Source organism: Trachemys scripta, chromosome 11, assembly GCF_013100865.1.
Source record: "Trachemys scripta elegans isolate TJP31775 chromosome 11, CAS_Tse_1.0, whole genome shotgun sequence".
Lineage (NCBI taxonomy): Eukaryota > Metazoa > Chordata > Testudines > Emydidae > Trachemys > Trachemys scripta.
In genome coordinates this window covers 47619252-47646111 of record NC_048308.1, presented here as the reverse complement: position 1 = coordinate 47646111, position 26860 = coordinate 47619252, and the positions used below count along the sequence as shown (strand labels likewise).

The 26860-nt window shown below is 40.8% G+C and overlaps 1 protein-coding gene across 3 annotated transcripts in view; it reads left to right on the top strand.

The window, feature by feature from the left end:
* Positions 1-26860, top strand: part of CALCRL (calcitonin receptor like receptor) — a 96237-nt gene that overhangs the window by 23276 nt on the left and 46101 nt on the right. The window contains exon 2 of one of the 3 annotated variants that reach the window (XM_034785333.1): positions 20069-20239. The exons of the other annotated variants lie outside the window; for them this stretch is intronic. The gene's annotated coding sequence lies outside the window, so the exon portion shown is untranslated. The remainder of the gene's footprint in view (positions 1-20068; positions 20240-26860) is intronic. 3 annotated transcript variants of the gene reach the window in all.

Below are 26860 nucleotides of genomic sequence, written 5' to 3'. Positions count from 1 at the left end.
CTCTGAGGATATCCCTTACCTCTTGCAAAAAATCCAGCTTGACAGTCAACAGAGGTACATGGAAGAGACCTTGGGCCAGAGCCAGACGTAGTGTAGCAATGCAGATGCATTCTCTTATATAGAGTCTGCCTTTGGCCCATTTACTTTAAATTCTTATCTAACGAAGAACATTTTATTTTAGAGGACTTTCATTTTGCACTCAGAAATCTGTAGGCACCAATCTGGAATCCCACCCTGATTTTCTGCTTAGTTCAACTAAGTATATTGGTGTTCCCCTCTGGGTTTTTGTGGAGTGTGTGTGTGTGTGTGTGTGTGAGAGAGAGAGAGAGAGAGAGAGCAGGTGCAATTTTGTGTCTACGGAGGCGTATCTTTTGTAAGCTTTTGTGGGGGGTGAGAAGAGCGTGGGAGGGCTGTATTTATAAGATTATACTTTCAGAGCTGCTATTTTTAGGACAGTCTGCCAAAGCCAAGCAGTGTCAATTGCAATCCTACAGGCAAGCAAGAAGCTCAAGGGAAGTTGATACATTAGTTTTTTGCCTGAAGTATGTTGAAAAAGGATGCCATGCTCTCCTCCTCCTTTTTTCTGTAGTTGATGGCAATTTGGATTGATTGGTCATTTACACACTACATAGCTGCAGTAATTGTTCTTTCTTGCAAAAATAAATCTCTATTCTTTTTGCATTTGACAGTGGCTTTGGTATAAGATGGTAAAAGATTATAAATGGGATAAATTAAATGCAGACCTAACAATTGTTTTAATAGGTTACAGTTGCTGGAAAACTATATGACTTGTTTCCAGTGCTCTCCCAGCTGTCTTCTAAGCTCTGACAACCCTCCAGAGATGTTGTTTCAGCCATTTTACTGGGCTCGATTTCAGGATTTTCATGATGTTTTTCTGGCACTCCTTGATGCTTCTCTGAAAATCTGCACATGCTTCCCTGTCCCTTCTCTGTTCCCTGTTCCAATTTCTATGGTCCTTTCTGTGACTCAACCATCTACTGTGAGGTCTTCTTTTGTTCCTTTTGTCTCAGTTTCACTTCCATACTATTCCAATTCTCCTCTGTGTACTTCATGATCTTCGACTTCCTTTAGTAAAACCAACACATTTGGTGGAAATATTTTTTCTACTTCATCAAAAATTTCATTTTGACAAACATCTCTAGTGTGGCCTTCGTAGTGCTTCAGTGAAATGGTTTCATGGAACCACTCATGGCAGGAAGGGTTTGTAAATTCAGGTACTTAATCTCTGATCCTGCAAATGTGACCCACACACCTTCTGGGTGTGGTGTTCTGTCCCATCCAGTGACACTGAGACCACTTAGAGAGAGAGATTAATGAGTCTGCTCTACAGCCTTAGGTAATAGCCATATTGCTTTTACCTTATGCAGTGGAGGCTCATGCATTTAGCTCCAGAGGTCCCAGCTTCTATCCCACCTGCTGACAATCGGGGTCTGTTGGCATTACACAAACACTTATACATGTGAGTAGCCCATTGACAAGACACACACACAAACTTACTCAAGTGTAAGTGTTCACTGACCAGGACTTTGGTTTCTTTGGATCAACCCAGCTGCCCCTTGTGACTCTTTATTTTGCAAGAGCTTTCGTTCAAAATCAAAATGTGACTTAGTTTTAAATGCTTTCAAATGCTCGTGGATCATGGCGGAGGTTTATTATTATAATAAAATGCTTTCAAATGAAAGAATTATCAGGATATGCCAGGTAGGTCCTTTTCCATTGAACTACCACCTTTGGTGGATGTCTCTGGTGTATTGTTTGGGCAGTGAAACTGGAAATGACATTTAAAGAGCTATAATTAGGCTCTGAAGTTAACACCCTTCTCAGTGCTATTGTTTTATTCTGGCTGTAGAGATTTAACAAACCCTCAGCACATTGGGACATGAACACTTCACCCTAACCAGAAAGCTATAAAGGGCATTTTTCAAAGTGAACAAACTGATTCAGCGAATACTTCAAAGTCTAAAGGAAGACTTTAAAATGGAGTCTGCGGGGATTTGGAATTGGATGGTTACTGGTTGTAGATATCTCAGAGAGAATAATCTGTGGATCTTCCCTGGAGCAACATAGACACTCAACTGTTATGAGAATTAGACATAATGCATCTATTTAGATGAGTGGTTCTCAAATTTTTGTACTAGTGACACCTTTCACACAGCAAGCCTCTGAGTGTGACCCCTCCTTATAAATTAAAAACACTTTTTTTATACATTTAACACCATTATAAATGCTGGAGGCAAAGCGGGCTTTGGGGTGGAGGCTGACAGCTCCCGACCACTCATATAATAACCTTGCGACCCCCTGAGGGGTCCCGACCCCCAGTTTAAGAACCCCAGATTTAGATTATGGCTCTAATTCTAGTTGACACGATATTCCCAACCCAAAACATTCAAAAATCACTCAAATAACTTGAGATTGGTTTTAAACCAATTAGATATTTTAAAAGTAATACATTTGGGGTTCTCTTTATTTTCTTCTGTGTTTGTACCTTTAGCGTGCATTTGGATCCCATTATCAAACTTTTCTCCATAGCAATAAGGACTGGACATATTTATTTAAATAAAAGCTGAGATTCTAATGAAATTGTATGTTTCCAAGAGTTGGGACTTTTCGTAAATCCACAGATATTGTGGGAATCAGGATAAAATCACAAGAATTTGCAACATGGTTGATAGCAGATCATTGTAGCTAGATCAGTTTGCTGGTCTCCAGCATGTTGCAATGCAGTCACTACACAGGCGTTATACCAAATGGGGGACCACCCTAGAATACCAACTAGAAGCTACAGCTGATTCAGAATGAGAAGTTCTACTTGCTTAGCAGAGCTGATTATAGGGAGCCCTGTACACTAGGGATGCAGTGATTAAACTGGCTGACAAAACTGACTTCTTGATTACTTCTAGGTGCAATTCAAAACACTGATACTGTTTTTAAGGTCCTTTCTGGTGTGTGTCCCAGCAATCTAAAAATCCACATGCATTATAGTAATAATTGTGGTCAATTGATTTGAACATTCAGGGGTCAGTGGCAGAGTACTTTCTTTAGAACGGGGCTCTTGGCTCTGGAATTCACATCTCTCATTGATCTAACATAGGCTGAGCCTATTGATTTTCAGGACATCGTGGAAAACCCCTCCATGTATTCAGGCTTTTGCATGAAGGGTATGTGAAAGAAATCTATTTGTTTTTAATAGGTTAATTTTGTTTGGTATCAGTATCTTCTTCAAAGTATCGTCACACTTAGTGTTGATTGATATTTTACAGTAGTCAGGTAAAGATTTACTGATGACAGTCCCTGAATTAAAGCTATCTAACTGCTGAATTGTAAATATTTATATCTATATATTATTAAGGAGGGAAAGTACAACACATCTCATTTGTCTGGCATCAGTCAGAAATAAATTAAAATAGCTGAAGGAAAATTCAAATAATAAAAGGAGTGCATAAGGACACTCATTTACATGAAGAGACTCCTGCTTAGGCTCAAGGAGGCTTCTATTTCTCTCTCTGTTTCTGAAATAATGAAATAAAGAAACTTAAAGAATACAAAATAAAATAACTCAGTAGATGCTGCTGGAAGTATGCCGCAAATAAGAGAACAATCAAAATGTAGCTTTATTCACAGCACAATCTAGTAATGCATGCAGATAGTTACTGGCTGGAAAGGACTAATGCAAATCCTCAGTTTCATTATATCATTGACCTCCAAGGACCAACTATGAGAGAAATTATTCTAGGAAACAGACTTCCTTGGCTCTCTTTTTGTGACCATCACCAGGTGAAGTGGCCCAGTACCTAGACCCACTTTTATCTTGCCAAACTTGACCTTTGCTTCACTACATAACAGCCCTTGCAGTAGGTCTCTCCCAAGTGGCCTAATGTAGATTCGAGATTAGCAAACAATCACACAGAAGCCAATTAGCATATCATGAAATTCTAGTGGAATTCCTGACATAGCCCAGCATGGCCTTAATCTAGGGATCATACATAGATCATCTAATCCTGGCTGATATTACTCAACTGTTGGATTTGATGGAATTGGGCTGTGCCTTGAAGGTTCTCCTGGCAACTCAAAGTATCTCCCCATGCTTCCCCTCTTATATCTTTTATTGCCCTGCACACATATCACATATAATAAAACAAGTTTCCCTAATACAAACCAAAATTATATGTGCTTTGTCATCTTTTATCTTTCTCTTTCTGCTTGATTAGTCAGGGGAGCCATTGATGCAGTAGGCACAGACCCTATGTTGCAGCGATGACGCTTTGCATCATGCTACTGAGCAAAGAGGCCTAAAGCCAGATAACCTCAGCCTACTTTTTAGATGCCTAAACAATGGCTTTAGGTGATAGACTTTGGGCACCCACTTTCAAAAATGTTGCCCACTGACAGAGTAAAGAAGAGGGGAGTATGATTGTTACATTAGTTAAACGACATGGCTTTTTTTTCTGTGCTTTCAATATATAGTTTAGAATTTTCTATACACCAACTGTGGCCAGACCACAGCCTTCTTTTATTTCTTTCTTTAACATCTTGGCTGCTTTCTTTGACAGGGAGAAGTGCCTTTGCAAGTTCTTAAAAGTGTCTTCTTTGGACTATAATTATCTTCTGTTTAGCTTTCAAAGCCAGATTTATTTATTTTTCTTTCTGTTATGCATGTTAGAATGAATGTTCAATTAAGTCTGTCTGTGCTTTACTGGTCCTTTATGTCTGTGTCTGCTTTATATATCTTTTGTAATACAGACATTTAATACGCAGAAGTGGGGGGAGAGGAGAAAAAGACTATTTTTGGGGATAGACTGGAAAAAAGTCAGTGTAATTTATTACTGACTGTTAAATCATATGAGTATTGATTACTCTTTTAAAATTGGCTGTGTAGTTTTTTTTAGGTTTTCTTGCACTATTGTGCAACAAAAAAATATTGATAGATCTGTATATGCTATTTTGTGAACTTTACCAGATATATGAATTTGTGATGAATTTGGTGGCTGTGATAAAGGATTCTGTACTTCTATGACATTTGCAAGATAATATATAAGATTTTCAGGTAGTTTTCCTGGATTTAGGGTTAATCTTCAGAATGGGTACCAGCAGGTAACTAGGAATAATCTGTCAGAAAAAGAGAGAAAGGCATTTATAGCTGGTCATAGCAGGTCACTGCAAACAATGTGTAGGCCTTCAGAACTATGCATGGACTTCTAGAAAGATAAGTTAAATTGTGTGGGAAAGCACTTTGAATATCAGGGCTTGAGTTCTGACCAGGAGCATTGGTGAATTATGTGTTGTCTAGCCCAGTACCCCTTTGTTGTTGACAAAGGAAGCACATTTGGCTGTGTAGAGTAGCGAGATGTGAAAAATATATTGCTGTGCCATAGACCAATATGCAAGGGCTGAAGAGCACCTCTTTCCTCAAGAAAGATCCAGATGGAAAAATATTGAGGTCAGGTGTCTCACTTAGCAGACCCTAATCCCTAGGGAATGGAGTTTTTCTTAGGATATGTTCTTTGAGACTTGGTATCTCTGGGGATGCTCATGGTACATTGGTTCATTTCTAGAAGCTTCCTTGCTTTGTACCAGGGCCTTTGACTCACAGGGCATGGGGACTGATGCATTTTCTTGGGACTTAAGGGAAGCTGTTCCTTCCTCTAATTCCCTGTATATGGGGAAAATTTGACTAATAAACTCTGTTTTATAATGCTGGCTGGGAGTCACGGCTGACTGCAGAAGTTGTGGGTACATGACCCCTCGGGGGGAGGGGAGGAGGCATGTAAGGCTTCCCCAGGTGTCCCATTCAGATGGACTCATTGTGGGGAGCGCATGGCATGGAAGAGGGGTGCTGAAAGTTCCGAGGTCCCAGGAGGCCCTGAAGTCAAGGAGACTTAACCTAGTGAGTGTGCCCTGAAGGATTGTCACACTACAGGAGGTCCTGTCTGAACTTCATTCAGAGCTGTTCAAGAGCACCGAGCCTGTTCACCTGTGACACAGAGGGAAAACATATTTTGAAGTGTTTATTTAGGATTGAACCCATTTTCAGCAATGCTCAGTCTTGGGACACTTTAAACTCATTCTCCATACTACTGTACTTCATAGTTGCGGTAGCTCTTTTGGCTTCTACATTTGGATCAGTTTGAATTTCCCATCAGGTTGGTAGCATGATTTTCAACAGATGTTTTAGGGCCACTTTTCATTGTGATTCATGACTGTAATGCTTTGGGGTTCAAGCCAGACCAGAAAGGGAATGTCATTGCCTGCCCTGCAACTCTGGGTGCCTTAAATGCTATGCTGCTGTGGCTCACAGCCCTGACAGTAACAGGCTGCATACATGCATGCAGGTCACACCCTGGCTACCACTGCCAGTTACTTTTTGTAGGGCTCCCAGTCCCGAATTTCCCCCAAACCATCTGCCCTATGGTGTCCCGCCCTCAGGCTGAACACTTTCAGAAGTTAAATTCTCTACTCCCAGAAAGAGATAGTACCAGCAGTTTATTATCTTAATGGGGATTAACAATCACTCTATTTTAATCAAAGCACTGAATTGGCTTATAGTAAAAGTAAAACAACTTCACAAAACAAAAAGCTGTAGGTTTAAGTGATGCCAGGTATAAAAAATAAGGATGGAAAAGTTACAAACAAAAATAAAAATATGATTCTAAGAATAAAACTTAATTTCAGCAAGTTACAATCTTTGCCTAAGCAGGTTTTTCACCTATATTCAGGTCCGGTTCTAGGCACCAGTGCAGCAAGCAGCTGCTTGGGGCGGCCAAGGGGAAGGGGCGGCACGTCTGGCTCTTTGGCGGCAATTCAGCAACGGGTCCCTCGGTCCCTTCTGGAGCTGCCGCTGAAGTGCCACCGATCGCAATCGTGGCTCCCCCCCACCCCCGCCACTTGGGGCAGCAAAAACCCTGGAGCCGGCCCTGCCTATATTCAGTTCCAAGAGACTTCAGCTCCCATGGCTGAAAGATCCAGTGTTCTGTGATTTCAAGAGCCTGTTAGCCCCTCAAGGATGCCAAAATGGCTTTCTAGCCTGCTTATATCTTCTAAAGTTCAATGATCTTGCTTCTGAAGACAGGAAGCCCTCCTGGGGTCTCAGCTTGCTGTTAATCCACCATCTTGATTTATGCAGTTTTCTCTCCTCCTCACCTACTGTTATCATAGTTAAGAGGCAATCTGCCCCATTTGGTGGGTTGATGGCTTTGTTTACTTTTTATGTAAATGTATCTTTATTGTCTCTGCCTGATGATCAGGCTGGTCAGACAAGCAAATACCTGTTTCTTATGCATTGCTTGCCAAACAAAGAGCATAACTTTATCATATATTTATAACTCTTTGTATGCACCCTGTCCATACACCACACAATGATTTTTGGGACCAGTGTGTTACCAGTTTGTGTATGATATATTACATGACACCTTTTTTAGATACAGATTATGACAAGTGCATGTTAGGTGTAGTGAGTATGTCAGGCCTGAAAAGAGTTGCTGACACAGAATAGTGAACCACCAGTGGGCCTCTTTGTCACAGGAATCCTCACAGGTGAACAGCCAAGACTAGATATGGAGTTCAGATCACTAACTAATGGTTGGTTCAGCTTCAGTGGAAAGTTTGTTTGTAACCTAAGAACAGCTCTTTTGTTGTAGATCTTTTTGTCCCATAGACTCCAAAAGTCATTGTTCTGGAACTTATAAGGATGACCAGTAAAGACTTACAGTACACTGTCAATACAGATGGCCCCAAACCAAAAGGCTGGAAACAAACCTATCTGAGTTCTGCTTGTAGTAGGAGGTGTTTATCAAAATCTGAACTTGTTTCTGAATTCAAATTTTGCACATAGTCCCTGTGTCTCTAATGGGCCAAAACAGACACATCCAGGTACTGGAGAGTTCAAAAATCGGATCCACATCAGAGTTTAAGCCTATCTCTAATATACATTACAGCTTTCATCTAGGGGACCACTAGTATTTTGCAAACTAGTCTACAAAATGATATGGTATTGAGGAATCCCTTCAACCATATTGAAAATGAAGCCATCTCTGGGATGACATGCAGCAACTGTTTAATGCTACAGTGCAAGCACTATGCAACAGTTTGTGATGTGCTGAAGGAACAGCAAAGGATAGAATTTCCTGAGCTGGGAGGGATCATCTGGGAGACAGGATCATTAAAGAAATTAATTATTGAAAATGCATTGCAAGTAATCAAATTACTTCTTAAATAACTGATGTTATTCTCTCCCTATGTTATGCTCATCACTATGGCAGCAGAGCACCTATAGCACATGTTAGCTTATTACTTTTTATATAATAATTTCCTGAGAAGTAATATGAATGTGCATGTTGAAATGATCAAATAAACATGTTATCCAGTGTAGCAACAGGTAGTCTAGCCATGAAATGCACATGCATGCTGCGTGGGTCTAACACATCTGACACCTGGAGCAATAACCAGTCATTTTTATTTCTGTGTAAAAAGTAATTCATGAAATGACTATATTACATTTTCAAAGTGATTTAATAATTGTATTGGTAGCCAGCCCTTATATATTTCTAATATAATTGTGGTGTATATAAATACACACTTTATCTTCAGAATATACTACAATTTTCTAATGAAAAAACACTATTGTATTCTACAAAACACAAGAAGTCAAATGTTGTTCACAGTTACATCAGTGGGAATTCGGGTCATTTATGTCAATAGATTTACTCCAGATGGACAGTGATCAGGCTAGGAGCAGAATTTGTCTCTACTTTTAAAAACTGCTAGTGTAGTATTTTAAGGCTGTTTGCTGTAGAATATTGTAATATTTTTAATATGTTCATGTCATCGAGTTTCTGCAAATTACCTACTGCCACAGTCCTAATATAGAATTTCTTTTGTGAATTATTTATAGCATCACTAAAAAATCCTTTTCCATACGAACTACACCAAAAATCTGTTGACACAGCAATGTTGTTATAGATCAAAAAGTAAACAATAACTAGAAAGGAAAATCATTTTTTCCCCAAATATCTGTAGCACTGAATTAATGTACAAAAGGCAATCATAAGAGTAACCCATTTTAGTGTACCTTTATGAGATCAGTGAGGCAAGTAGCATTTAAACTAGTTTTACACCGGTGTAATTCACTCACTTTCCAGATTCACATCAGTGTGAATAGTGAATCAGGCCCAGTGAATTTTTGTGCGTGTGAGACTGTCCCAGCTATGTGCTTTGCTGATAAAGAACTTGGTAGTTCCATTGAAAAAACAAAGACCTGAATGCATCTTTGAGATAGCTACTGTTGCTGTCTCTGTGGAAAACAATATTATCTCCCTACTTATATGCTGATTAATTCAGAAACATCAGATTCATCACCTGCTGTGCTTCAGTGAATATTCTGTTCCATGAACAGTGCAAAGAAGCCAATGCAAGCAAATCTGCACTTCACCAAAGGAAGTTTGGCATAAGGTCCCCAGTAGAAATAAATTTGGGAGAGATTTTTAAAGATTTCACTCACATGGAATAAAAATTGGGTGTTGTTGTTTCTGTTGGCTCTAGCAATGTCAAAGCCATTGATGATGAAAGTATTGTTGTAAAGTTTCTCCCATTGCTTGGAATATTGTCTCATTTTTTAAAAAGAAAGAAGGAAGGAAAAAATCCCTGCCAAGATAGCAGCTGTGAACAAAGTTGTCAGCAAAACGAATTTCAAGTTTCACACGCTCCATGGATAACAGGATACAGGAATACAGCTTTCAGCAGATCGGCTGTTGAGGGGCACAGATCCAGACCCTCAAAACAAAACAGATCTTTAATATGGTTGTGTTTATGGTTTAGCTTTTAGAGATAGACATGTAAAGTGTAATGTACAGAGGGAAAATGGGAAGAATCTGGGCCAAGTAAATAGTATATTGATACGTCAGTTTTTGGGTGCCCAAAATGTTGCACCTTAAAGTGGCCTAATTTTCAAAGGATGGGCGCTCAGCTCCTCCTGCAAACCAATCCACTATACTGTGTCTGATGTTGGTGCCCAAAAACTGAGTCACCCCAAAATCAAATTTGAAAATATTGCCCATTGTTTGCTCGTTACCAAAATTAGATCAGTAAATATGGGGAAGGGAATGTGATTTCTCCATGTGAAAAGTTTCTGTCCATCTAGGTTCCTGTATGGCTTTCATTGTCATTTTAGGAGTTCCTCCCAAACTGATAAAATGTACACAAACCTCCACTTGTTTCTATCTCTTTTCTTGTAATCTGCAGGAAGGGGACTTTGTTTGTTCTCTGAGGGTGTTTTAATACATTTTTAACCAGGTCAAAGAAGTGGATTTTCTAATGTTTCATGCTCTGTCATTGAACCCTGCCGAGACACCTTCAGACAGGCTGTTCCAAGGGAGCAGTCAACTGGTTCTTAAGGATCTTGAATCTTTCAGTTATTTCCCTGAACCAAACTCAAATGGAATCCATTTGAATGTTTAGATTTATTTGGATCTGTATTCTGCCCATCAGACCATGGGGTCTAACCTTCAGTTAGTGAGTATCCCATGATAGGGTGACTGTCAGGCCCCCAGCAGTTCTGCAGTCTTGGTCAGATACTCTAGTCAAACCTGAACACCTTAGGGCAGGGGTTGGCAACCTCTGGCACGCGGCTCACTAGGGTAAGCACCCTGGTGGGCCGGGCCAGTTTATTTACCTGCCGCGTCAGCAGGTTCGGCCGATCGCGGCTCCTACTGGCTGCGGTTCGCCATCCCAGGCCAATGAGGGTGGTGGGAAGTCGTGGCCAGCATATCCCTCGCCAACACCACTTCCCACAGCCCCAAACACTTGGGACGGCGAACCGCGGCCAGTGGAAGCTGCGATCAGCCGAACCAGCTGACGCAGCAGGTAAACAAACTGGCCCGGCCTGCCAGGGTGCTTACCTTGGCGAGCTGCGTGCCAGAGGTTGCTGACCCCTGATGTAGAGTATCAGTCCTAGCCAAGTAGAAGCGCTATAGATCTACTGAGATCCTGGCTCATTGATAGTGGCCTAGAGCTAACTCTTAAGCATTGCTATTCTGATTATATTTCAACATTATTTGTGTAGCTGTTACACGTTTCAGAATTTAGCATTACATTCTACTAACATCACTTGCCTTGTAGGCAGTAGAACAGAGGAACACACTGCAATAATCTTGCAGTATTGCCCATCTTGAAGATAAATAATGGAGGTGTGTGTGTTTGTATATATATGAGTTATCAGATTGCCTAATACTTTCCATTATAACTCTCTTTAGTGGCTTATAACTTTAACAAATTTTAACCATCAAGCCTGAAAATTTCCAGTGTACTTGTCTCTGCCGTAGATGGTATTTTTAAGTTTGAAGGGAATGTATGTATTACACACAAAAATAAAAATTGTATTTATCCATGTATTATGTCTGAAATAACATGGAATCTGTGTTTGGATCATCATAGAATCATAGAATATCAGGGTTGGAAGGGACCTCAGGAGGTCATCTAGTCCAACCCCCTGCTCAAAGCAGGACCAATCCCCTGACAGATTTTTGCCCCAGGTCCCTAAATGGCCTTCTCAAGGTTTGAACTCACAACCCTGGGTTTAGCAGGCCAATGCTCAAACCACTACCAATGATTTGTACTGTAGTTAATATAATGCTCTTAATGTGTTGTTGTTCCACATGGAGTTTAATATTTCATATTTCCATTTAAAGTAACCCTTATCCAAATGATAGCATATATTATTGAGGCTGTGGAATTCTTGTGTGTATCTGAAGCATTGCTAAAGTTGATTTACATTCAGGTAAAACAGGGTGGAGCAGTGCAGAGGGATATGGAAAAGTCTGTTTGTACTTAAAGGAGTGCTAATTGGGCTTCAGGGGCTGAGTGTAAAATACACCAGTCTTTCCCACGGCCACACCCTAAGCATATGATCTTTAATTAAATTCATGGAAACACTCAGACTGCTTCCTACAGATTGCAGCTGGCGCTGTCTGTAAAATTTGTGCTCTGCAGAGAGCAGAGGATTTTACATGATAACATGAACTGATATGTTTCATGCTTCCTAAATGTTATTACAAGGCAAAATGAAATGGGTAGAATGCAGTGGAAAAGTCTGAAACATGCAACATCCCATGTCTTACGAAATAACATTGAAATTCGATTGTGATGGCAGCCCTGTAATGTTAACCATGGAAACTCTAACACAGGGGTCAGCAACGTTAGCACGCGGCTCGCCAGGGTAAGCACTCTGGTGGGCCGGACCAGTTTTATTTACCTGCTGACGTGGCAGGTTCGGCCGATTGCGGCCCCCACTGGCCACGGTTCGCCGTCCCGGGCCAATGGGGGCGGCGAGAAGCCACGGCCAGCACTCGCCCCCACCGCTTCTCGTCGCCCCCATTAGCCCGGGATGGTGAACCGCAGCCAGTGGGGGCCGCGATTGGCCGAACCTGCCGCATCAGCAGGTAAATAAAATTGGCCCGGCCCGCCAGGGTGCTTACCCTGGCGAGCCGCGTGCCGAACGTTGCCGACCCCTGTCTACACCAATACCATAGTTCATGCATCCATTTTAGGAATTTGTGTGAAAGGAAAATGTATCTATTTTATGGCTTTCTTAAGCAGATCTTTGCAGTTTTACTAATAGAAGAAGAAATGAATGGTAAGAGGACATTTTCCTAGCACAGTGGAATTCTGGCCCATGACTGGGGTTCCCAAGCACTACAATAATATCAATTAGAAGCCATCTGATATTGTTGTACATGTTGATGGTCTGGTTTATGTGGGTCTACTCTTTTTCTCACTGGATGGAATATAGCTGATCTTCTTTTGTTCTACTTCTGCTTTCTGTTTTACTCCTGTTTTACTTCTACTTTCTACTTCTGTTCCGTTCTACTTTTGTGATACTTCTACAGTTAACTGAATAGAAACCCTTATTTTTGTGAGTCAAAAGCCTTGAATGGGGGTATGGGTTCTCAGGCAAGATCTGTGTGTGCTTGTATATAGCCAGGGATCATTCTACAACACTATGGAATTCAGTGGGACTACAAAAATTTATGATGAAGATTTACAGGTGAAATGAATTTGTAGGTAACTACTCTCCAGGCCATTGGGACTAACATTAACTATTGTTGGGTTTTAACTTTTGTTTAGCACTGAAGTATCTGGTAATGGCTGATATGTAAAAAAATAAACCAAAGTAAATACAAATTATTCATAAAATAATAACTAATAATCACTATAAAGGTGCAGATTTCAGAAATGTGTCTGAATGTTCCCAAACTGCTGAGATATTTGGATTCAGGACTTTGGTTTGGAATGGGTCTATAAAAAGAAAAATTGGTGGAAAGCTGTAGAAGTCTCTGTCGATTTACAACAGTAAGTTATTTTGTTTCTCTGCCTTATTTTTTCATCACTCTGCTATTCATAGCTCAAAGTGTTAACTTTCAAAGTGGACTATAAAGAAAGTTGATATACAGTAAATAAGGTAGAATTTTCTCTCATAGAAATGAATACGTTGCCCAGCTTAGCTCATATGATGCCAGAGCATTGTCTCATGAGTACTATAGGTGCGGTAACCTTAGAATGAAAGGAAGAGATTCTAGCAACCACGAAATGAGAGGATACTTCTAAACCATAATTTCATTATAAGTCTTTTTGTGTACTTCCTCTGAATTTTATTTTATTTTTTATTTTTTTGGTTCATATAGATGATTGCTAAGTAGAATGTTTCACTAGGAAGGAAACAAGCAAACTAAGATTTCTCACCATTATGGCAGCTATAAGTGATGCATTCTTAGTGAAACAAACTAGCTTCAGCGATGGTTTTGGCTACTGAGATAGCTGTGATTTGTAGCTTTGACATTTAGGAATTTTTAACTAAATTGAGCCTAATACAAAATGGGTGAAATGTAATGGATCTTCCCTTTTCAGCTTTACTAAATAATGCTTTTGAGATGTGAATATTTAGGTTTATAAAGGAAATATTTAGATTTCTTAGAATTATGGTTATTTAGAAAGAACTGGGAAAACCTCAGAAGTAGTTGGTAGTTCAATTCAAATAAGCATCAAAAATTGCTCCTATTTAAGCTTCTCCGAACTCACTTGAACTTATTTTAAATAGTAAATCAGGTTAGAAATCTCTTGTGAGAACAGATATCACTGCCATAATTTCTGAAAGTCCATTTCCAGTCACTCCATAAATACTAGCATTTCAAGGACAGTTTCGCTGAGGGTATTTTGGTTCTTATGCTTCTACTCTTACTTGGAAGCAGGAAATGAAGAAACCTGGGTAATTAAAACAAACTGATGCTGCAGACATTTTCACAGGTGCTTATCTTTATTCTCTTGACTAGTGCCAATCAAGTCAATGAGTAAAACTAAGAACATTAATTAGAGGACTGATTCTTGTTTACATTCAGTGGCAGCGTTAGGCACCTATAATCCATGCAATCGCAGGGGCCCCCAAAGTAGTGAGGGGCCCCCTGACAACCAGATCAGGTTTGCTGGGCATCAGCCATTCCTTCCTTCTCAGTGCTGCTCAGGGCTCAAAATGGCAACCTCCACACAGTGTGACATCACATGTACCAGAAGAGCCCTGGAACTGAGCTTTGCCCCCCACAAGACAAACACAGCCACTGTACGGTAAGACTGTTTTACACCAGTCTGAGAGTGCAAAGAGACCTTCAAATGCATGTATACCGTATATACTCGTTCATAAGCCGAATTTTTTAAGTAAAAAAGAGAAGCACCAGAGAAGGGGGTTGGCTTATGAACGGGTATAGAGAGGGAGAGGTGGGACAGAGCCCCTCCCCACAACAGAGGGAGCAAGGAGAGGCAGCAGAGCCAGAAGGGAAGAGGCAGAGCCAGAGTCTCTCCGCTTCTGGCCACGCTGCTCTCCCCGCAGCCTCCGAAGCAGCTGCAGCTCTGGGGATGGCAGGCTGTAGCCGTGCCGCTCGGCCCCACCCCCCAAAGTAGGCTGTTGCCGTGCCACCCGGCCCATTGGAGCATGCTGCAGCCATGCTGCCTGGCCCAGCCCACTGGAACATGCTGCGGCCACGCCACCTGGTCTGGCCCGCCGGAGCAGGGTGCGACCGCACTGCCCAGCCTGCTGGAGCAGCTCCAGCCAGGCCACAGACATCCTCCCCTGGCCCTCCCCAGATAAAGTGGGAAGGGATGGGATGGGGAGAGTGTGGCGGTCCCGGGCTGGGGTGGGGTCATGTGGGGGATGGTCACAGGGGTTACTCCCCTGACTCCCAACTTCTCCCCCCCAAAAAAATTTCCCCACCAGTTACTGTCCCGGCCCCTCAGGGTAAGCAGCTGGCGCGCCGGGACACTTTGTTTACTTAGATTTACTTCCATGCCAGTGGACGCTCGAGGTAAACAAACCATCTCGGCCCGCCAGCGGCTTATCCTGATGGCCCAGGAGCCAAAGTTTGCCGACCCCTGAATTATAGGGTCCGCTTGTGAACAGGTTATAAAAATGTTCCATTTTACTTATCCATCTTGGGCTTATAAATGAACTGGCTTATTTTAAGTCCCTTTTACACTGCCAAACTGGTCTAGTGTATATGAGAGTTAAGCCCAAAGGCCTTTGATTTCAGAGGGAATTAGGTGTCTAAATACCTTTGAGGATCTAAGCATCGGTGTTTCCAGGCCTGGGACAATACTTAACGAAACTTTTTGAAACTTGAAGCTGTTTGGGTTCATTCTCTTATCCAAAGAGGTCAGATCATTGTTAGCCAAGATAGCTTCTATTTTTGTGACCATTTTATTATTAAGTGTTCACGTTTCTAAAGTGTGATGTTGATTTAGGAGAAACTCTTGATTTAAATCCTTTGAGCCTCCTAGTAAAAGACATATAGCCAAATGGAAAAAGAGTCTGATTAAGAGTCTTGGAAAAGAAGTCTGAAAGGCAGTAAGTCCTGAAAGAACAAGAAACTGATGCATTTTGGTTAACAAAGACTCCCAATTCCACTGCCTTGCCTCTGACCCTGAGAAAAAGTCTTGCACCCTGGTCGTATTGTTCATGTAAAATTAGCATATGTCACTGACGCAAAAACAATAACTTTTTAAACTAGGCCATTAGAGAAAATGACTTCATGCTGTAAACATTTTCTCAGAGAAACCCTTGGATCTTTTTTCAATCATTATTTAGTAAACAGCATCAAATAGAGTCATTCAAATAAAAAACACCAACTGAGAAGGCGCACAAAGAGAAGCACAATTTTCTCTGTGCAGCCTGGGATGAAGTCTCTGGAAAAAATAAACTTCAAACATTTCAGCAAGGGTGTATCTGAAAGTGCTCTGTGGTCTAACTCGTGCACCCATGAGTTTATACCAACTGTTGTTTTAATTCAGCATAATCATGATTTAGTGTGAAGGGGAACATGTTCTTCATTAATTTTATTTGTTGGATGTGCTAGCCTATGCATTTTATATACAAATGAGCAGAGGGGGTGGAGAATATTTTACTTTTTTGTTACGTTATGTTGGCAAGTTAAAGTCCTTGGGTGAAATTCTGTACGACCCTTCTAGGAGGCACAGCATGGAATTTGCAGCCTGGAGGAGGGGGAGAAAGGTGGCTTTAAGCCATCTTTGGCCCCTCTTGACCTGGGGCTTCTCTGTGCTCCCACCCCACATGATTTACCCAGCCCTGTGAACCTGTCCATGTTATGGCAGCAATCCAGGTGACCTGGAGGGCTGCAGTGCGGCCTGGAACATAGTGCACATGGGACATTGTTTTTAAAGGAACAAAATGAGATAGGAGATTTCCAGAGAATTTAAGCATTCCATTGAAATTTGGTATTCTGAATATGCAGCTGGGAAACAACAATAGAAGCTGCTCACAGGCCGGGGGACCCAGTAAATCCAATAACACACTCTCTGTCCCAGTGGTTTCTGCGCCAATCTCTAATGGGTCTGGTTTGTGGTCACATTAATAATCATCCCTGTAAGGTTGTCAACCCTCCAGGATTGTCCTGGACTCTCCAGGAATTAAAGATTAATATTTAATTAAAAATTATGTCATGTGATGAAACCTCCAGGAATACGTCCAACCAAAATTGGCATCTCTGTGAATTTTGGGTTTTGGCCTGTTTTCTCAATATCAGCAAGGTGTAAACATTCACGGATGTCTTGATCTCCTTTAAATGATGATTTATTCCCTCGAATAGGTCGTTGACTAATAAGGCTAGAAGAGCGGTAATGAGGCATTAAAATAGATCTTATGAGAAAACTGTGAAACAGGAGTTCTCCAATTTTTTCATGGCAATGGACTACACCTAATAGAGAGATTGTCATGGCCAATCCCTTCCCATTTACAATCACATGCAACCATTTCCCTCCCAACCAAAACATCCCTGTGTCAACCACAGCAAGGAACAGTAATACTGAGAAAGTTATTGAACATATTTTTTGCTTCTTTGAATGCAATTTAGCAGCTGGAAACAAGAGGAGAGCCAGCACCTTCTGATCACAACTCCACTGACCACAGTAAGGACTGCCACTGTAAAAGGATAGGTTTCCATTATTAAGTGTTTACATGTTTTTATTATCTTAATTCATCATCTTTGCAACAGATTTGACAGTGACCCCTATTGTAGCTAAATGGCTTTCAAAGGCATGGTACATGCTGGCCTGGGGTGCAGAAGGGCAGCACTGGAATGGGAACCTCCAGGAACATTTCTGGATGAGACTATCCCCAGTATATGGTTCCTGGGGCTCCCAGGGAGTGCACATGGCAGTGGTAGCTCCCCCACCTAGGCACAATCATACAGAGAAAGGAGTAGCTGAGCCCTAAGAATTAGGGTTAATATGGAAGCCATTAGAGAAGTTATATTCTCTTCAAAGACTTTTATTAAAGGGTTGTGTCTCCATTACACTAGAGAGAAAGGGAGAGACTTGAAAGTATGCAACAGCCTGAAGTTGTTTCATCTGTAGTTATTTTTTAAAAAAGTAGTGAGTTTCCATTCACTGTTTCTGATTGAAGAGTGCTTATTCTATGTTTGGGTTGGAACCTACTCATGTTTGAGCATGATTATGAACAACTGAGTTAGACACCGGGATGCTAACCTCAACTCAGTGTAGACCAAGATAAATCATGTTCGGTATCATGTCAGAGAACCATGATTAAACCTAGCTACCCCAGTATTTAATCATGGTTAGTGGACATGATGCTGAACATGGTTTGTCCTGGTCCACATTGTCTGCTAAATTATAGTCGGCGTCATGGCATCTAATTGGATTGTTCATAATTGTTTCAAAACATACGTTTTTCCAACTCCTGGACAGTACATATTTGTGGGGGAGGGATGGTGTTTCACAATGTATTTTTTTTTTCAAACAGAAAAGACCTAGAATTCCACACAACTAGATATTCTATTTAAAGAGTCCCTGTCCCAACTTGCTTACAATATTTTTGTTCTTTTTGTACAGTTCCTAGCACAGTGCAGCCTGGTCTATAACTGAGATCTCGAGGTGCTACTCTAATACTAATAAATACTACTATTAAATTGTGCATTTCTGATAAGCCCTGAATGAATTGTGAATAATGAAGAAGACTTGTCATTAAAAAAATCAAAAGTCCTGGGTTCTTCTTTTCCTGTCTGTTCCACATCCTTGTTCTGTTTTCAAAAAAATGACTTAGCCTCTCATTGCAACAGCTCACCCATCCATAACTAACCTACCCACATGGGTGTTTTGAAGCTTCAGTGATTAGTGTTTGTCAAGGCCTTTAAGATCTCCAATAGGATAGTCTGTAGAAATGCAAGATTTTATTTATTTTGCTGTTAACAATATAACTTAATGTTTTTTTAAATTATGCCTCAGTAAAATAATAATCATGAGTTCCATTTTTTTAAAGCATTCTTAAAGTTGGTCTCTTGCTAGGAACAGACAATTTAGTTAATGGACAGGCCCCTTTTAACAAGAGGGGGCTGATGATAAAATGGTGACCATTTGGAAAGCTGCTACTTTTGTTGTTCTGAATGCTCGTGAAAATAAGTTGACTTTAAAGACAAGATTATTTGGGAAATTTTCTTTAACGCTGCTTAAAATATGTCAAGCGTGACTGTGCATTTCTTTTTTGAACAAACCTTTGTTTTAAATGGTAGGTAGAACCGGGGGGCGGGGGCGGGGAGCTCTTGGCACAAAGACTTTTCAGGAAAGAAAGTTATTTTAAATGTCTATTGAGAACATGTTCGTAAAACAGGAAAAAACACAGTTAGGTTGATAATAGCTCTCTGCAAATGTTAGCATCACTAAATAGCTTTGCCATCTTTTTTTAGAGGGAATGTGATGTCCTAAAGTAGCAGTTCTTAATTATGCACCATATAAAGCGACCAGGAGCTTCTGCCTGTGCAATTTCTTTTGCACAGGAATATGCATTTTTAATGTTTGAACCAGCAGATTTGTTAGCTGCAGTAAATAAATAATGAGAGTTGCTCTCTGAAATACAATATAGAAACATCTTTTAAGGAGTGAGTACTGGGTTAAACAAGTTCCTCAGCAAATCGAGAAACAACTGGCACTTGATAAGCGACAGTAACTTAAAATTTCACTTCTCACAATAATATCCTCATGAATAGACCAAGGAATCTAGCATGGCAACAAATTACAGCAGTATCAATCTGTTTACAAAGGTGTGCATTGCCAAACCCACTAGTGCCTTTATCTAACAACTACTTCAAAAAGGGAAACATTTTTATGTTAATTTTAATCTATAGCCAAGAGCAGTAAAAGGTGCAGTTGTTTTAAAATGTAAATAAAACCTAGATTTATATCAACCTTTTTTGTACAAAATAGGCAAAAATTGGTTTCCAGTTCTCCCAGGGAAGGTGGTTTTATGAATGCTGCCAGCTTGTTCCTTTGTTTGAGCTAGAAATGAAAGCATGATGGTACAATGCCATGCGACTGTGATTGCTTCTTCCCTCTAGAAGGCAAAATAGCTAGCACTGTTGACAGGAAATATTATAATCTACAAAATGTTGTGAAGTGATTCTGTAATTTTGTCTCTGCTCTGAATGACTTACATGCTGTTTCTGGAAAATAAAGTATGATTATGATTGTTATGGTTTTATTTATCTAGCACCAGTAGGTATTCTTGCAGAAACATGAGAAAATACAGCTGGAACATACCTTCATGATCCCAATGCATAGGAGATCCCTGACACAGTGACCCCCTGCCCCAGTTCCACTGGCAGTGTTCCACATCTCTGACTCCCTCTTCTCTCCAAAGTCTATGGAAGGTTCACTACAGGTATTGGTGTCCTCATAGTGGGCAGGAAGGGCAGAGAGTAGACTAGGAGAGGCACAGATGGATCAGGGCAAGGAGAAAGCATCATCCCTCCTCCCCAAAACTCCTTACTACCACCACCAGTCATGCCTCATACTGTATAATACTTCCACGATTCCTCCTTCCCTCTACCTCCCATGCACACATTGGAGAACCACCTTTAGCCCATCAGTGTTCCCCTGCTAGAGATTGATTTGATGCAGTGAGCCATAACCATGGAAACAGGAATAGCCCTGGCCTCCCATTGATCCTGAAGGATCTGCAACCTTTCTGGGTAGGCACTGTAGGCTATTCTGCATGAGAGGAATAACCCCGCCCCTAATGCAGCAACTGTTGAGAAAGTTCCACAAGCAGAAACTTGTGCGGATTTTTTCCTCTTAATCCCCATCCTAAAGTGTCAGTCCTACTGGCTCTCCCAAGGACAATTTACAATCTCATCAGACATTTAGAACTAAATGCAAAAGACACTGTTACCAAGTAAAAAAATAGTGCTGCCCACATATTGTGATAGTTCTTTTAAGATCTTAAGTATTATTGCCAACGGCCAAGAACATTACTGATTACTGCTTATAGTATCCGTTGGACATGGGAAACTAAATTTAATTGGGTGGTAGCCAAAATCTACTAATGGGGGAAAGTGCACAGGAGTAATTCAGTGTGTTGTAATCTTATACAGAGGCTGTTCTGTAATCTGTACAAGCTCTCTGGCAAACAACTTTACTTTTAAGTGGTAAAAAATTATTTGTACCCTCATAAAGAGAGTATAAACGATGTGCAATGTCATGAACTAGCCTGCAGTAGTTCACCTGAAACACATCTGAGACCTTCAAACACATCTATCTTAAAAGATGACTCAGGGAAAGATGTGAAAGTACAAGGAAGCACTTTACCATAATGTCTGTATTTCCAGCTAGTACATGAAGAAGCTGATGTACAATTTCCAGCAACAATAAAATGAAGCTACTATAATGTCATACTTCCTCTTCCTCTTTCCCCCATTTGCTCTACACTTACTAATTTATTTTCTCACCCCCACTCTCAAAGAGCTCCAGGCCTTCATGCTGCAGCCACTTCATGTGTAGACCCCTAGCTGAAGATGTTGGGCTCCAAGGAGTTTTTATTTCAGGCAAAAGTAATTTGCAAAGGTCTATACTAAGGCTCAAGGAGCCTGAGCAATGGTCGGAGGGAAAAAGAACTAAGCAGTGTGAAGACCCATGACAGCATTATGCCTGCAGAAGTCAGGAGCAGGGATAACACCACTTCCAGGGTAGCTAGGACCCTGCAATGTTTCTGCACCTATTCTGCAGGTATTGCATGTGCTTTCCCCAGTGCTGCTCTATATTTACCAACTGCTGGGTAAGGTCCACCACTCCAAACCCAAATCCTACTCTTCTAGGGTCCTGAGTGCTGCAGGAACTGCCCTCTGGCCTTCTCCCCTTGTGGTCCACAGTATTTTGCAACCAAAATATGGCTGCCTCCTTTGCAGTGTACTGGGAAGGCTCTGTGATCCCACTCTCACCACTAGCACATACTCAGAACCAGCCATAATTATACCCAATGACTTTAAGAGCATTATTTGAAAAAAGTATATGCGCCAGGTGGTTTAATTCCTCCTTTTCTGCTTTGTACAGGTTTGGGAGATAATAGTTACATAGCAGAACAGAAAAGGTAACTATAGTGAGTGCGCTGAATGCAACAATCCCCTTGAAATCACAATTGAGTTGCACTAGTGGTCAATTTGGCCCAGTATATGAACATTAAGTCAGGCTATGGTTAGTTTTTTGTGTTTAGTACATGAACTATCTAAAATATAACCCCATGAGGATCCAACTTATTCAGGCAAAGTATCAATTCACCCAAGAACTATAAAAAGATGCAATATAGCTCACCAAGTAACATGTCCGGCTTTACCCAGAGAAAGAGCATACTGCAATGAAGCCTTTGAGGCTCATGGGAAGCTAACGCTTCAGTGCCACTGGACAAGTGCCGTAAGAACAGTTCTAGGGGGTTTGCAAAGATGTCTGTGCGATGTTGCTGAATTCGACGTGCTGTTGCCTGTGAGTTAATTCAAAACAGTGTTGAAAAGGGAATTCTAGTGACCTGAAAATGTTCAGCTCAGATGTAACAAGTTAATTATCAGCTAGCTATAATGGGGTTTCCCTCTAATTGTTAGAGATCTGGTTAAAAACCAGTTCAACAAACTGCTAACTGTGGTCAACTAGCCTCCTATAGTGGACGGGGTAGTGTTATCGACAATGGATCTGGATGTCCTTCGTTCAAACTCTGTAAATGGGGAATCAATCCCTCAAAGACTGAAAAGTCATTTATCAGATTAAAAATATTTCCACATTTCACTGCAGCAGCCCTGGACACTTTGCAGTCCTCCTTCAGCTTTGTCAATGAATCTGAAATTTGTTTAGTATCACTGTTAATCAAGCTTTTTAATTAGGAGTTATTATGGGCCTCCTCCTCTAAGGTGCAGAGTGCTCCAGAAGTCAACAGTAAATGAGGGTGATTAGCACCTGCCAGGATTGAGACCTATGTGCTGTTCCATTTGGAACATGATTTTGATTTGAGACTTCCTCAAACTGTCAAAAGATCCTTGCAGGCCATTTGAATTAGGGATGCATAAAAAAGTTTGGATCGTTTCCAGCTTGGTTCTTTGCCCATATCTTGGGCTGAACCAAACCAAAAGTTTGCCTGAGGTTTGAAATGTTTTGAGTCCTATGCCTCCTCACTCCCTGATTCTAAACAGAGATAACAAAATATTGTGAGAACAGTTATTCTCAGGGTAATTCCAACCAATCAAAATCAGGAAGTACTTTCTCTGTGTGACAGAGTGTTGTCATAAAACATCCACTTCAATTTTTCAACCAAAGAGGTTTGCATATACAGCAGTAAATCCAGAGTTGCAGATTTTCATGATGGCTCCAACACTAAATAGAGCTTAAATCATTCATTCTGTAAAATCTCTCCCAGAGAGAGAGAGAGAGAGAGAGAGAGTGTACACACACAGTGGCCGAAAGGTGCCTGGCCCGTTTCCTCTTCTGTGCTAGCTATGCCCAGAGGATACAAGTTCAAGCCCTGATATTTCTGGTTGTATTCTCCCTTTGCTCTGGTGTTAAAATGGTACCTTTCTGCAGTTCAATCAGGAGGACATTTACTCTTCTGAGGAAGGGAAAAGAGTAAAAGCAGAAACAGCTGTTTTGTGCGGGCAGGATGGTTTTGTGGAGAAAACAGGAGGGGAAGGGGAAAAAACATCTGTTAAAGCTTTATGAGTGACTCTTTTGGCTCAGTTCATTCTACAGTTGTGGAGCTCTGCCTTCTGCAGCATATGTCACTGCTGACAATGACAAATACTACAAAGGCAATGGAAATAATATAAAAAATAGAAATAATTTGGCTAAGAGGAATGTAGTAAAGAGAAGAAACATGCAGTTCATATGGTTAAGTTATTCCGTGTTCTGTACAGTAGGCAATAAAAGTAAAATGCAAGTGTGATATTTGAAGAACTGATTTACTGTTTTCAGAGTAGTAGCCGTGTTAGTCTGTATCCGCAAAAAGAACAGGAGTACTTGTGGCACCTTAGAGACTAACAAATTCCCCATGCTAATCCTAATGCCTTTATTTTAGAGAATACTTAAGACTTTGTATCAATTAATACATTAAATCACATTTATCCTCAATATCTAATGTGTAAACTGATGACCTATTGTCTGTCTTGTTGAACCTGTCACCAGCACATAGAGATGTGAGGGAAGAGAGGGGGACTCAGTGCATGGGCTTCCATCATGTTTCTATCAAGTTGCATTTTTGATGGACTTTTAAAAAGCTCATGTTAATGTGAACCACTGTAAGAATACTCGTCCTCTCTCATTACGGAGTTGCCAGTTACAGTCAGTAGACAGATGGAAGAAGTAGTTTTGGGTGTCTCATGCCGCCATTCTCCTCTATCTGCAGACTCCCTGGTTGGACTTTATCTCACATGATGCATTACAGTCTTCCCTTTCCTGAAGGGAAGTGGGGGACCGGGCAGTAGCCTGGCTGCCATATTTCATGCATGAAGTCCAGCTGGGGAGCCTTTTATTTAACTTAACAAAGAGAAGTTTGGGGTGACTTAAGCACAGTCTGTAAGTATCTGCATAAGGACCAAATATTTAATAATGGACTCTTCAGTCTAGCAGAGAAAGTTATAACATGATCCAATGGCTGAAAATTGAAGCTAGATAAATTCAGACTGGAAATAAGGCATACATGTTTTAACAGTAGTGTAATTAACCACTGGAACAATTTACCAAGGGTTGTGGTGGATTCTCCATCACAGACAATTTTTAAGTCAAGATTGAATGGTTTTTGTAAAAGATATGCTCCAGGAATTATTTTGGGGAAGATCTATGCCCTATTTTGGATTAGATTATCTCAATGGTCCCTTCCGGCCTGGGAATCTAGGAATAAACTGTTTTAAATTTCTTTTAAAACTATTCGCATTCAAATCTCTTAAACTTTGTAAGTTTACTGGAATGTTGTTTTCCTTGATATGACAGTGATAGAGGACACTATTTAAAAAAACAAAAAAACACCTTCCCCCCCCAAAAAAACAGCCAAATTTGCATTGCAAAATAGCTGCCTATATGAACATCCTTAACTGCTTGCAATTTTACTGTAGAGTAAGACTTCCACTGTGGGAATATTTTTTTACACTGTTATTCTTAGGTTCTTTCAGCATTAATGCTTTCTGTTTTTCTCTGCCATTAAATATATTTTTGTATCTGACTATATTCCCCCAAATATATTATCCTTAATCTTTCCCAAGTTAAATCTTCTCTCCATAGATACCCTTGTATTTTGTTTCCTTACTTCTGCTCTCAACACCTTTCAACTTAGAATCATCTGTGAATTCCATTTATGTTTTTCAGCTTACTAAAACAGGATAGGGTCATTAAAATAGGATTTAACATTTATATCAGCTGTATCTCAACAACCACCTCAAACCTAACTCTATGTACTGCTGTTTATCCTTCAGCCACTTTTTAATCTACATGGCAATGTTCTTATCCAAACCAAATAGAATAAATTTTGAGCTAATGAATTCATGAGATGATGTAGAAAATTCTTTACTGAAATCCAAATGTATACTATATGAACTGCACCCACACATTTTGCAATTATATCAAAAAAACAGTCATCTCTAGGAAGAGACTTTCTTTTCTTAGGTATAAATTGAATGTACATTAACAACTTTGGGGACACTGAGTAGGAAGCACTCACAGCATTGCAGAAATGAGCTCATCTCTTGTCTACTAAGAGGAATTAGAAACTCAGAGTTTGAGCATGCCCCTGGAAGAGTTGATATGAGATTCTTATAAAACCATTACTTACAAAAGGTGTGCCTCATTTAAGTAACTGGGCTAGTAGGTGGCCAATATTGTTTAATGTTAAACGTAAATAGTCTTGCACCCTTAATCAAAAGAGCCAAATTCTGTCTTCATGTACACTGTAAAACCTCTCTAAAGTGAATGGAGGTACACAGGTGTATCTAATGGCATTATTTGATCCTACATGCTAAATCTATCAGTCAGCGAGAATATGTTTTGGAAAACTATTTAGAGACTGTTACAGAGAAAACTATGGAAATTTCAGACTCATGCAAATCATCAGTAAATAGGCAAACAAAATCCTAAATTATACTTGCATGCCCTAAAATATATAACAGTGCCTGGCACCCCATTTGAATCACTGTTCTTGAAGACAAAATGGGGCTTCCTAGCACTAATATGTCATTGTTTGGAGAGGAAAAGACAACTGCCTTCAGTGTTATGACCTTGTGTCCAGGTAGTTAACTACTACTTTCTCTGTCTTCTCTATGAATCCAGAGACCTTTCAGTTTATCTGAATGTGACAGTCCAAAACAACAGTTTATTTGTCCAGCTCCAGTTTAGGTTCTTTTAACTACAACCCGTGAAATAATTCATTGTGAAGAACATTTAATGCAGGGGTCGGCAACCTCTGGCACGCAGTTCGCCAGGGTAAGCACCCTGGCGGGCCGGGCCAGTTTGTTTACTTGCCGTGTCGGCTGGTTCAGCCGATCGCGGCTCCCACTGGCCGCGGTTTGCCGTCCCAGGCCAATGGGGGCAGCGGGAAGCCGCAGCCAGCACATCCCTGGGCCCGCGCCACTTCCCACAGCCCCTATTGGCCTGGGACGGCGAACCGCGGCCAGTGGGAGCCGCGATCGGCTGAACCAGCCGACACGGCAAGTAAACAAACTGGCCCGGCCCGCCAGGGTGCTTACCCTGGCGAACTGCGTGCCAGAGGTTGCCGACCCCTGCATTAAATGTTCTTCACAATGAATTATTTCACGGGTTGTAGTTAAAAGAACCTAAACTGGAGCTGGACAAATAAACTGTTGTTTTGGACTGTCACATTCAGATAAACTGAAAGGTCTCTGGATTCATAGAGAAGACAGAGAAAGTAGTAGTTAACTACCTGGACACAAGGTCATAACACTGAAGGCAGTTGTCTTTTCCTCTCCAAACAATGACATATTAGTGCTAGGAAGCCCCATTTTGTCTTCAGTGTTATGACCTA